Below are 12,775 nucleotides of genomic sequence, written 5' to 3'. Positions count from 1 at the left end.
GGGTCACGAGTCGCCAATTAACAGCATCTCGAAGCTGTCTGGTGTAATTCACTGAGACACTAAGTCACACCCTAGATCATCTGGCCAAGCACTCAATTCACTAGCTGTGCCGTCTGACTCTCGGAACTGACAAAGCAGTACAGCCATCGCCCCGTGTCACTGGGTGGCCAAGCTCGTCGGAGGCTTGGGGACCCGTCCCATGGTCCGTCTGATATCTGGTGGGGGTGACGTAGGGGTGACACCCGCAGTGGCGTCGGAACACAGCTACACAGTCTGAAGGGAACACATTTGACTGAGAATCGCAATTTACTACAAAAGGACACGGTGGTAGCGCATATGGGGTCATTATTATACTTTCACATAGGGGAAGGAAGGGTGGCATAGAAGGGTGTTTACTTTTTGTTCATCATCGTTATGATTGGGATGTGGGGGTATATACCTCTTTAAGGGATCTGTCCGATATATCCGTATCATGGCAAAGGGCCCTCTGCAGAGGCTCGGGCATTGGGAGGGGGTCGAGGCATTCAGAGGATTTAACAGCGGGTGCAGTGAAGGCACAGGTACCTTTAGAGGGTCCTTAGAAGTGGTGTCAGGACTAGTGCGACCCTTTAGGGTGCAGCAAATGGTGATGGGTACAAAGGCATTGTTCCCTTTGCAGGTGCTCTGGCAACAGGAGGGGCTCTATGGCCTATTGGGGCTTTAGTTGAGGGAGAGGTGACAGGGCACTTGTGGCCTTTGAGGAGTTATAGAAGGTAGGGGGAGAGGGGCAAGGCTTGGGACCATCTGCAGATGCTCTAAAACTGACTTGAAGGAGAGGTCGGCCATTCAAGAGCGTTAGCAACAGGTGCCGTCACAGGGCGCATGTGCTTCTTTGGGGTCAGTAGAAGTGGTGCCAACTGCCAATCAGGGACGGATTGACACAGCATGCAGTCGGGCATTGGCCGAAGGGCCGGTGTCTCAATGCCCTCTGTTGGCCGGGTTTATTTTCTTTCTCAGCCCACAGAGGGCACTGGGCAGGAAGAGTAAAGCAGTCTTGCTGGAGGGAGGGGGGGGGCGTGATATGGCCCTTTTTTGAGGATCAGTGGTGGCATTACCTTGACCCCCTGACTTGCCAAGCAATCTCTCTAAAGGGGGGCTGGGGCGCGGGTGATTGCGTGGGAAAAATCAGCCTTCCTGAGGGCTAGGTGTTCCTCAGGCCATTGCACCATTCTCACCTCGCCCCCCTGTGTCCAACACAGCCCAGAAACAGTGTTCTATTTGACACCTCGCTCATGGTCCTTCTCCTTCGGCAGGGCCCGCTTTTGCATTGGTGGTGCCTGGTACTTGTGGGACACCCCCGCGCCGCACGGCCACCAGCTGCTGCGTGTGTCTCCCTCTGCCTGCCTTCTGCCTCGCCGCCGGCCTCGCTGACGCCGTGGTCGCTCCCCTCTGGTTTACCAGTTGTTTTGCCCTAAATTTGTGCTTGTTTATCTTTTTGCCGTCTGCTCGTTTATTTAGCTGTTTTTATTTGTTTTGCCCGTAATTTGTGCCTGCATTTCCTTCTGCCGTAACTTCGTTTTTCCTTCTGTTTTCCTTCGTTTTGCCCTCCATTTGTGCCTGTTAATTTAAATTGCATCCTCTGTGCCGTGTCCAGTTTCCTTCCTGATTGCCCGCCTACCTCGCCGCCCTCCGCTCTCGCTTCCCGCCACCGCCATTGGCCCCGCCCCTTTTCTCTTCTGTTCCCTCCCCGCTCCCGCCTCCCAGCTGCTCCGCCCACCCGCGCACTTGGCCTTAAATGGCGACCGTGCGACGCAGGTGAGTGTGACCCACTTGTGGGACACCCCCGCGCCGCACGGCCACCAGCTGCTGCGTGTGTCTCCCTCTGCCTGCCTTCTGCCTCGCCGCCGGCCTCGCTGACGCCGTGGTCGCTCCCCTCTGGTTTACCAGTTGTTTTGCCCTAAATTTGTGCTTGTTTATCTTTTTGCCGTCTGCTCGTTTATTTAGCTGTTTTTATTTGTTTTGCCCGTAATTTGTGCCTGCATTTCCTTCTGCCGTAACTTCGTTTTTCCTTCTGTTTTCCTTCGTTTTGCCCTCCATTTGTGCCTGTTAATTTAAATTGCATCCTCTGTGCCGTGTCCAGTTTCCTTCCTGATTGCCCGCCTACCTCGCCGCCCTCCGCTCTCGCTTCCCGCCACCGCCATTGGCCCCGCCCCTTTTCTCTTCTGTTCCCTCCCCGCTCCCGCCTCCCAGCTGCTCCGCCCACCCACGCACTTCGCCTTAAATGGCGACCGTGCGAACGCGCAGCGGTCATGCGCAGCGGGCGCGCCGATTGTGCGCCGAAGGCGCGCCAAAGGTAAGCCCGTCTGCACCCGTCCGCGACCGGATCGCGCCCAGCGCCAGCACCCCTGGCCCCCGAAGACCCCGGCCGACCCGCCAGACGTACTCCGCCGCCACCCTCATCGCACTCAACACCGGCCGATTCCCAGGATGCTACCGAGCCACCCCACGACGCACCCACGGACCCTTCAGCTGCCACGCCTGCAAGTTCACCTGCATCCGGACCTGCCTCGCACCAGCACCCGCCAAGTCGAACGCCAGCAGCACCCACCTCAAGTGCATCCTGCTCAACACCCGCTCCGTCCACAGACACGCCATCGAACTCTGGAACCTCCTAGACGCCACAGCCCCTGACGTCGCCTTCCTCACGGAGACCTGGATGAACGCCTCTTCAGCTCCCGACATCGCCATCGCTATCCCAGAGGGCTACAAGACCGTCCGGAGGGACCGCAACGCCAACCAGATGGGAGGAGGCATCGCCATCATCCACAGGAACACCATCCGTCTCACGACCAGCACCGACAACACCCTGAACACCGCCGAACACCTGCATTTCCAGATCCACACCAGCCCGAACACCACCCTCAGAGGCACCCTGATCTACCGACCCCCGGGACCACGCACACAATTCAGCGAGGACATCGCCGACTTAGTCAGCCCGCATGCCCTCCCCTCCGCTGACTACATCCTCCTAGGCGACCTCAACTTCCACCTGGAGAACAACAACGACCGCAACACCAGCACCCTGCTCGACAACCTCGCCAATCTTGGACTCAAGCAACTGGTGTCCACCCCCACCCACCTCGCCGGACACACACTGGACGCAGTCTTCTCCTCCAGCCCAGACATCGACTTCAGCCACGCCACAGAGCTTCAATGGACGGACCACAGCTGCGTCCACTTCTCCTTCAAGAGAACGACGACCCACCGCCACCAGCAACAGGCCGCCCGCAGAAGCTGGAACAAGATCACAGCAGACCAGCTCGCCACCTCCCTGAGCCAGCACCCTCCTGCCAGCTCAGCGAACCCCAGCCAGGCCGTCGACAACCTCACGAAGTGGATCAGCAACTGCGCGGACGAGCTCGCCCCGCTGAGGACCCCGCCCAGCAGACCCGGCAGCAAGAAAGCCCCGTGGTTCACCGACAAACTCAAGAGCTCCAAGAAGAACTGCCGAGCCCTCGAGAAAGTCTGGAGAAGGGAACCTACACCGGACAACAGGACCTCCCTCAAGCTTGCCACCCGGAAGCACCACCAGCTGATCCGCGCCGCCAAGAAAACAGCATTCAAGGACCGGTTGGACAACAACGCACACAACTGCTCTTCAACATCGTGAAAGAGCTCTCCAACCCCAGCGCAGGGAACAACGACATCACCCCATCGCAAGACCTCTGCAACTCCCTTGCTTCATACTTCCACAACAAGATCGCGGACATACACAACAGCTTCAACAACCAACCAACGCACACCATGACCGAACAACCACCCCCCACCACCACCCTCCACGCCTGGACCCCGATCAGCACCGAAGACACCATACGCACAATGAACTCCATCCACTCCGGATCACCGACCGACCCCTGCCCTCACCACGTCTTCAACAAGGCCGACGCTGTCATCGCACCCCACCTGTGGGACATCATCAACACCTCCTTCGACACCGCCACCTTCCCTGAGAGCTGGAAACACGCCGAACTCAGCGCTCTCCTCAAGAAACCAACAGCGGACCCCACCGAACTCAAGAACTACCGCCCCATCTCGCTCCTCCCGTTTCCAGCCAAAGTCATCGAGAAGACCGTCAACAAGCAGATGGCCGCCTTCCTCGAGACGAACGGATCCCTCGACCCCTCACAGTCCGTTTCCGAGCCAATCACAGCACCGAGACCGCCCTCATCGCCGCCACCGATGACATCCGAGCCCTGATGGACAATGGAGAAACAGCGGCCCTCATCCTCCTAGACCTCTCCGTGGCATTCGACACTGTCTGCCACCGCACCCTAGTACAGCGCCTCAGCAAAGTCGGAATCCAGGACAAGGCGCTGGAATGGATCATCTCCTTCCTCGACGGAAGAACACAGAGAGTCCGCCTACCACCGTACAAGTCAGAGGCCTCCGAAGTCATCTGCGGCGTCCCTCAAGGGTCATCTCTGAGCCCCACCCTCTTCAACGTCTACATGAGCCCCCTCGTGGCCATCGTACGCAAACACAACCTCAGCATAATCTCCTACGCCGACGACACCCAGCTGATCCTCTCCCTGACCAACGACCCCGCCTCCGCCAGAGCCAACCTGCACGATGGGATGAAAGAGGTAGCCGAGTGGATGACGACCAGCCGCCTGAAACTGAACTCTGACAAGACGGAGGTCCTCATCCTGGGCTCTTCACCCTCCGCCTGGGACGACTCCTGGTGGCCTCCCGCCCTGGGCACCGCACCCAAACCGACAGACCATGCACGCAACCTGGGCTTCATCCTGGACTCCTCCCTCTCCATGACCAGGCAAGTCAACAACGTCTCCTCGGCGTGCTTGAACATCCTACGCATGCTACGAAAGATCTTCTGGTGGATCCCCTCCGAGACCAGGAAGACCGTCACCCAGGCCCTCGTCACCAGCCGACTGGACTACGGCAACGCCCTCTACGCCGGTACCACCGCCAAGCTCCAGAAGAGACTCCAGCGGATCCAGAACGCCTCAGCCAGACTCATCCTCGACATCCCACGAACCAGCCACATCACCGGACATCTGAGAGACCTCCACTGGCTCCCCGTCAACAAAAGAATCACCTTCCGCCTCCTCACCCACGCACACAAAGCCCTACACGACCAGGGCCCGAGCTACCTCAACAGCCGAATCAACTTCTACGCTCCCAAAAGCCACCTCCGATCAGCCAACCACGCCCTCGCCGCCGTCCCCCGCATCCGAAGAGTGACTACGGGAGGAAGGTCCTTCTCCTACCTGGCCGCCAAGACCTGGAACTCCCTCCCGACCGACCTGCGCCTGACCCAAGACCACCTCTACTTCAGGAAGAAGCTGAAGACCTGGCTGTTCGAGCAGTAGCGGCACCCCCCCCCCCCCCCCCCAGCGCCTTGAGACCCTACGGGTAGGTAGCGCGCTATACAAGTGTCACTGATTGATTGATTGATTGGTACCACAAAGTTTCTTGGAGCCCATTGACCTCCTTCTGCGCAGATTCTCTCACTAATAGGCATTGATTTTGTACGAGCCCTTAGTGTGGAAAAACACAAACTTAGGGTTTTAAAAGTAACGCAGTGGTTGGGGTTGTATTTGGTAATGAGTGTATCGCGGATGTATGACGGTACAACGCGTACCGTCACAACACATCCCTTTACCACGCATCCCTTACAACGCAAGTCGTTCCCACGACTTGCGTTGGGGGTGCGGATTTCGAATACTATAATTTACTATTCTAACACCAGTCCCCATGGACCCTAGGGCAGGTGTTGGGATAGTAAATTTACTATTTTTAATCCTTTAGCGCCCTCCAGCGCAAGTCGTGGTAACGACTTGCGTTGTAAGGGATGCGTGCTAAAGGTACCGCGTTGTAAAAACTTCGTGGTAAACGATGTTTACCGTGTATCGCTATCTAAGGAAACAGTTTTTAGCAACCCTAGAATGGTATGTTCCAAGTTGCGCCTTTCAGAAGGCACATTAAACCTCTGTTAGGATGAATGAACAGTACATTAAACCCCAAAGTTATCTTGCCATTATTATGCTCTGAAAACTGCTGGGCACGCAAAAATCTCACCAGCATTTGCCTTAACACTGCAAGATATCTTAAAATGCAGCATCTTTGTGACCCACTTAATTAAAGTCAGCAAATATATTTCATAAGAAAGTATTCTTCCTAAACTTCCATCCTTCTAATGTTACTAAAAAGAAGTCCCCTGGGTAATAAATGGCCCTATTTCAAAATCAATGACACACAGTCTTTATAAAGCTGTTTATTATTCTATTACCTCGCCACAGAGGGTGGGCCGTGGTACTTTGTACCAGGCATGGGTGGTCTCCATGCAACTTGTTCCTGATGCAAGATGCAGTGGTGCTACAATGCTCCTCTGTTATCCAGTCCCGAGGTATGGATTATAATTTAGGGAGGGAGTGGAATGACGAGAAATGGGACTTATATTTATACATGAAAGAAGCTCCGGCTTAAAAGCTATAAAGGATCCGGACAAAATATAATTGTATCAAGGAATCTGTTTGAAAATGTTGAGAAATCGCCTATAGTCTTTTTTTTTTTTTCTCAAACAGCAACTCATAAAATTGCAAGCTTGCATGCAGCTATTCTAGCCCGCTCTGTGGGCACTGCCTTTTTGCTGCACCTGGTTGATAGACCAGCTTCATAGCCCACTTACTTGAATCGAAATTGTCTTTTGGAAGTTTAGCAATCATTGTTTACCAATAGAATTGCATTTCCTTTGTCTAGATATGAAGACTTAAAGCTGAGAAAAACCCTGTGCGATGTGCATCGTCAGAGCTTGAGCAGCATTGTTTGTCTTTTATTGCCACAACATTGTAAAAATTAAAATATGGCAATGACACGCAGGTCAAGCAAAGTGCAAATGGCGCCCACCGAGCTTGGTGCCTAGTGCGACGGCACCGATCGCACTGTGGTAAAGCCGGCACTACATGCAGGGCATGGTGGATGGGAGAGGGTGGATTTATGCTGGAGCCTCGCTTTGGAGGACAGGTGATATTGTGATGTGGATGGCCCAGCAGCTGTGTTTTATGCTTAATCCCTTCCCCTGCCGGGCCACTGACCTGAGGCTTTAGAGGGCTGGGAAGGGCTTGAGTAATTTAGTAATAGAAGGGGCCTGGCAGTTGTTCTGTTGCTCAAGTAATGGAGAGGTAGTGAGGGTTGAGTAATTTAGTGAGGGAAGGTGCCTCGCTGTTGTTCTATTGCTCAGGCTGTAGGCCATGGGAACCTTGGCCCCAGTGTCCTTCCCAAGAACAATACCCTCCCACTTCCATGCCTTGCGTGTGCATAGGCACATGTGGCCTAAAGGTCAGAGTTGCAGAGATGGGAGAACCGGTTTGAGTCCAGGTGTCTGCTCTCAACATCCTGTGATTCTGGGCAAATCACTTCATCTCCCAGACCCATAAATAAAAAATCTGTTCTTGTGCACTGTAATTGGTGCTCATAAATAGTGCTCAAATAGCCTTTGCTTTGGGCTAAGTTCACACCATATAAAACTGTCAAAAGGAAGAACAACAATAAAAAACAAGCATTGGCAACACCAATAGGTCCCACATTTGCGAGAGTTAGAGCTATTGGCGTTGTAAAGGACGATGTTTTTTACCCATGGGTTAGGGAGTGGAGGTATGTGGTGTGGAGTGGAATTATGTGGGTTGGACTGAAATTGTTAGTTGTGGAATCGTGTGGCAGAGAATTATGTGGCGAGGTGTGCAGTGGAATAGTGTGGATAGTTATTATGTGGTTTTGAGTATACTGGAATTATGTAGAGTGGGATTGTGTGTCAAGGAGTGGAATTATGTGGGATGTTATTTTGTGTTGTGTAGTGGTATGTTGTGCAGTTTAATTAAGTGGTGTGTTATTACATTTTGGAGCATGAGGTGGTATTGGGTGGTGTGGATTGGATGTATGTGGTGTGCTTCGTAAATGTGTTGTTTCATTGAATTATGTGGTGTGTTGCTGAATTGTGTGGAATGATAATGATGTACTATCCAGCAGAACGTGCATCTACATAGGGTGCTTCTGGGAGCTACAATACACTCCAAGCATTGCCGGGGTGCAGGGATGCCATTCAGGTGCACCCCTTGAGAGCATTATTCTGGGCTGAAGTGCTGTCTTCTGTATGTATACCATGAAGGGATATATACTAGGAAAGCAGTAGTGTTTTGCACAAGTGCCATTTCATCCACATTGGAAGAATGAAACATTTTGCAGACTTCGGGTTCCAACCTCCGCTACGTGTGGTTAGCCCACTGAGCAATTGTCCAAAGTGAGGTGAATGGGTGGAATAAAAAAGTATATACATAAATTGGTAAATACATTAAAATAAATGAAATTCCATGTAGTGGGAATCACTTTTAATTAGGTTGAGCTGCTGTTGGCAATTGCTACCATGCTCTCCAAAATAAATGAATAAAAGATCATGGGGGTGCAGCATAGGTGAGTGGGTGGAGTAGGAGGGAGGAAACAACAGGTAGTGTGTAAGGGGAGATGAAAAAATAAAAAATAAACAAGAAGCTTCCAAAGACACGCCCTCATAGCTGTATTGTTAGACTTAGCATGTTTGGCGTGGTTTCCCCTGACTTTTTCCTCTGTGTTTTTTTATGCTGTGCTGGATTTCGCTTTTGCTTGCTTAGATGCTTTGGGCACTTTCTGGGTGAGGGAAGGTCTGTAGGATGGGAGACCAGGGGAATGGTCCAGAGAGAGGTTTGGTGGCAGACCGATTTAGTCTGTGTGAGGAGTGACAAAGACTCCAGGAAAGAGGGGCAAGAACGAGACGTGGTAGGGTTCAGGAAAGACTACTGGTCAGGGTCTGAACAAGGCACAAGGGACAGAGAGAGGCCTGGACAAATATGTTTATGGTTTGTGTATGAATGCATAGTTTTTGATGTGCCTAAGTAGTGTGTGATTCAAATGTGTGCAGCAGTTGTGGTGCAAGAGACGGTTCTTCTGTAACACTGCTGACCTGCTCGGGTAGAAGACACTGCCTGTTCAGTCCACAAACAGGCAACACAATACCCAGCTGCAGCACCTGACACAATGCTGTGAAAACAGCTACACCACATGTGCTCCATGCAAAGCTGCATACTCACTGCCTTGACTACAGTTGCGTACTGCCTTTATTGATGTGGCTCGCCTGACTGGCTTTACCCCCATGGAATTTACATGGGCAACTGCTGACCTCAGAGAAGGGCAGGGACGGGGACATGTTGAAGCAATGCAGCATCTAACCTCAGGCCCCGTGTAGTGCTTGCCCAACATGCTGCATGCTCAGGGGCCTCCGCCTCCCTGGCTGGTATCAGTAGCTGAGAGGAAAATGGGTGTCAAGGCTTGGTTGGGAGGTCATTCAGGCCACACCTGCCCCCCACACACCGAGTGACAGGCGGGAACAGAGGCGCTTGATAGCAGGAAAAGGGGTGATCACAACAGCATCGTTCCTGGCTCATCCATCCAACTGCTGACACACAGAGGGCGGGAGTAAAGCAATACTCAAAGTCATATCTAGTGCTCCTCAATTGCGGCCCCACCACATCCAGAAAATCCCGCACTAGGCTCAGTGCAGTTGGTCTACCCCAAAGCTTTACTGACTTATCACATCCAGCATCCAGAAATGCAGTGTGTTGCTAGCAGATCCCTTCCTCTATAGCAAGAAGGAACAGGTAGGAACCATTTGTATGGATTTATTTTTCCAGTTCTTTGGACAATTAAACTGAATCATTTGTATACCAGTCACCCTTTCAGCTCTATTTTTAAAGGACTTATCCAAAATGCAGACAAGGGACATATTTTTCCATATGTCATGAATATTAATTAGTAACTTTTGGTTAGTTTGGGCTGTAGTCTGTAGGTCATTCTGACTGAACTCTGTTTTTGGTCCTGGGCCAGAATGTGGCAACATGTGTGTGTTAAATTTAGGATATGTTTAAGACTGTGAAATGTGCTTCCTCAAAAGAGAACTGTTTGTGCCTCATTCTAAGCAGCCCATGCTTGAGGCCTAAGCAAAATTTGCAAATTTAATGCTTCACTGTGCAGCAGGATTGTCTTTTCTAGCATGTTCAGGTAATGTGTAATTTTTGATGATTTTTCATGGTTATTGCCATTCTTAGAGGAACATTTCTGTGAGATAATTGCCTCGGGTCTATTTAAGGCCTTAGGCCCTGTTATGCCCAAACACATGGCTTAATTCTGCCCGGAAGAAGAGAGCCATTTTGCATTGCACAACTTTTTCTCGTTGGTTGTGTTTTGTCATCATGCATGTGGCCCACAGAACGTGCTTCAGATTTGGTACTACAGCATGCGTCTTACACATGGAGGTGCATGTGAACAATTGTGAGTGATTGTTTCACAGATCGAATATTTAAATCAATATCACTAGTTTTCTGTAGGTCACTTGAACCATGATTCTGAGAACAGGGGGGGTGTATTGCTTCTTCTGAGTGCTGTGTGGCATTTGATATCTATTCTCTTGGAAAAGTGAAGAAGGTTCACTTTGCAGGTTTACATGTGATTTACTATGACCATAAAGTATTGCCTCAACCTCTTATACTCATTATCTATCTACCTCTTCTTCTTTCTACACCAATGTACCTTTTCTTCTGGCTACCTGATCATCCCTTCTTTACCTATGTTTCTCCCCAACACACCTCTCACTACCTGATTTCTAGTTCCACTTCATCTCTCTCATTATACTTCCGGGGTGGCCGAGGGTCTCTCGAGTCTGCCTAGCGGGCGCCATCTTGGGAAGGGCTTTGACACGCTTTCAGCGCCATTTTGAGTGTCCTGGTGGTGCGCTTTGCTCCTCACCTGGAGGCACTACTTAAGGCGGTCCCCTTGTGTGTGCACCTTGATAGTAATTATTTGCCAGGTGCTGGCAGCTCATAATGGCTTCTCGCGCAGCGTGGTGAGCGCGCTTTGTTTTTAAAACCTCGTTTTGTATCTTTGTTTGTTTTCTTTACTTTTACCCTGATTTTAACTGGCAGCATTTTCTGGGCTCTCCCCTTACTTGCACCATAATAGGTTGAGCACCGCTGCTTGAGCGGGCCCGGTTCCGGGGTGGCTGAGGGTCTCTCGAGTCTGCCTAGCGGGCGCCATCTTGGGAAGGGCTTTGACGCTCTTTCAGCGCCATTTTTGAGTGTCCTGGTGGTGCGCTTTGCTCCTCACCTGGGGGCACTACTTAAACCAGCCCTCCGAGCGCAGCGGGATCGCGCAGCGGGTCGGCCTCCGCTTTGCCGGAGTCTTGCCAGAGTCCTGCCCGTCTGCGCCCGTCTACGCCCGTCTGCGCCCGTCTGCGCCCGTCTGCGCCCGTCTGCGCCCGTCTGCGCCCGTCTGCGCCCGTCTGCGCCCGTCAGCGTCTCGGTAGCGGACGGGGCTGGACGGCTGGGTGTCTTCCTTCATCTGCACTTCTGTGCTGCTCCATAGATATGATTATCTATACTTCGGCAGATTTACTTGCTTTACGCCTCCCCCGAGGTCGATGTCACCATATCTTCCCTGGCGGCTGGGCTTCAAGGAAAGGCTGCTCGATTTGCGGCTGGCGTCTCCCGGTGTTTACTGGAACCGCTCAGGGCAATATCCTTGCTCCTTTTCAATGTCTTCTTCTTAATACCAGGTCTCTGAACTGTCATTCTCTTGATATCTGGAATTTACTACAGAATTCCAATATATCATGTCTATTTCTCACAGAGACCTGGCTAGGTGATTGCTCCGCACCTGACCTGGCCAACACCATCCCTCCGGAATACAACATCTTCAGGAGGGATAGAATATCGGGCAGAGGAGGAGGAGTAGCACTTGTTGTAAATAAAAACATTCCCTGCTCAACCTTTCCGGTAGAGAACATTCAGGGATGTGAAACCCTTGGTTTCACCCTTCATCTTTCTCCCCTCCAGGCCTGTACTGGGATTCTCCTGTATAGAACCCCGGGACCTGCGGGGCTTTTCTTTGATGAACTACAAGTAGCTCTCCCAGTTCCCTGTCTCAGATCCGATCACTGTATTCTTCTTGGGGATCTTAATGTTCATATGGATAATAAACTTCACCCCGACGCTATGAAACTTAGTGACATCACAGCCCCATTAGGATTGTCTCCGTTCCTGCAAGGACCGACACACAATAAAGGCCATACCTTGGATCAGGTTTTTTCAACGAAATCTATCAATATAACTTCCATACAACCAGTACTGTGGTCTGATCATTTCCTGATTTCCTTCTCCGTGCCTGCCACCGCTTTCACTCGGGTGAGAGAATCAATAGAGGCCACGCGGACTTCGCGCCCTTTCCATTTGCTTTCGGTGGATATGCTATCTGAGGCTATCACTACCTTTCCATGTCCTCTTTTGGGCAATTTAGAAGTGAATCTTGCTCTCTTCCATAAATGGCTTATAGCCAGGTTTGAGACCTTAATCCCCGAAAAAAAGCCTAAATCAGGTGAGCGAAGAGCGTCGGCCCCATGGTTCACTCCCCAGTTAAAGATGCAAATGCAGGGATGTAAAAGGGCCAGAGAGACTGGAGGCGGGCTTATGATCCGACTGAAAAACTGAAATTTCGAGCGATAACTAAAGCCTACCATCAGTCGATCTGGAATTAAAAAAAGGCCTATTTTGAGCGCCGAATTGATGAGGCGGAAAATGTTTGTAAAGACATTTTTAAAGTTGTTCAGGATTTTACTTCTCCAGCCATTTGCACTCCCTCTCATACTCATTCAGAACTATGGATAAAACAGCTTGCAACTTTCTTTGTTAGTAAAATC

This window comes from Lissotriton vulgaris, chromosome 5 (genome assembly GCF_964263255.1).
Source record: "Lissotriton vulgaris chromosome 5, aLisVul1.2, whole genome shotgun sequence".
NCBI lineage: Eukaryota > Metazoa > Chordata > Amphibia > Caudata > Salamandridae > Lissotriton > Lissotriton vulgaris.
The sequence above is the reverse complement of the archived record's forward strand: the minus strand, read 5'-3'. Positions refer to the sequence as shown.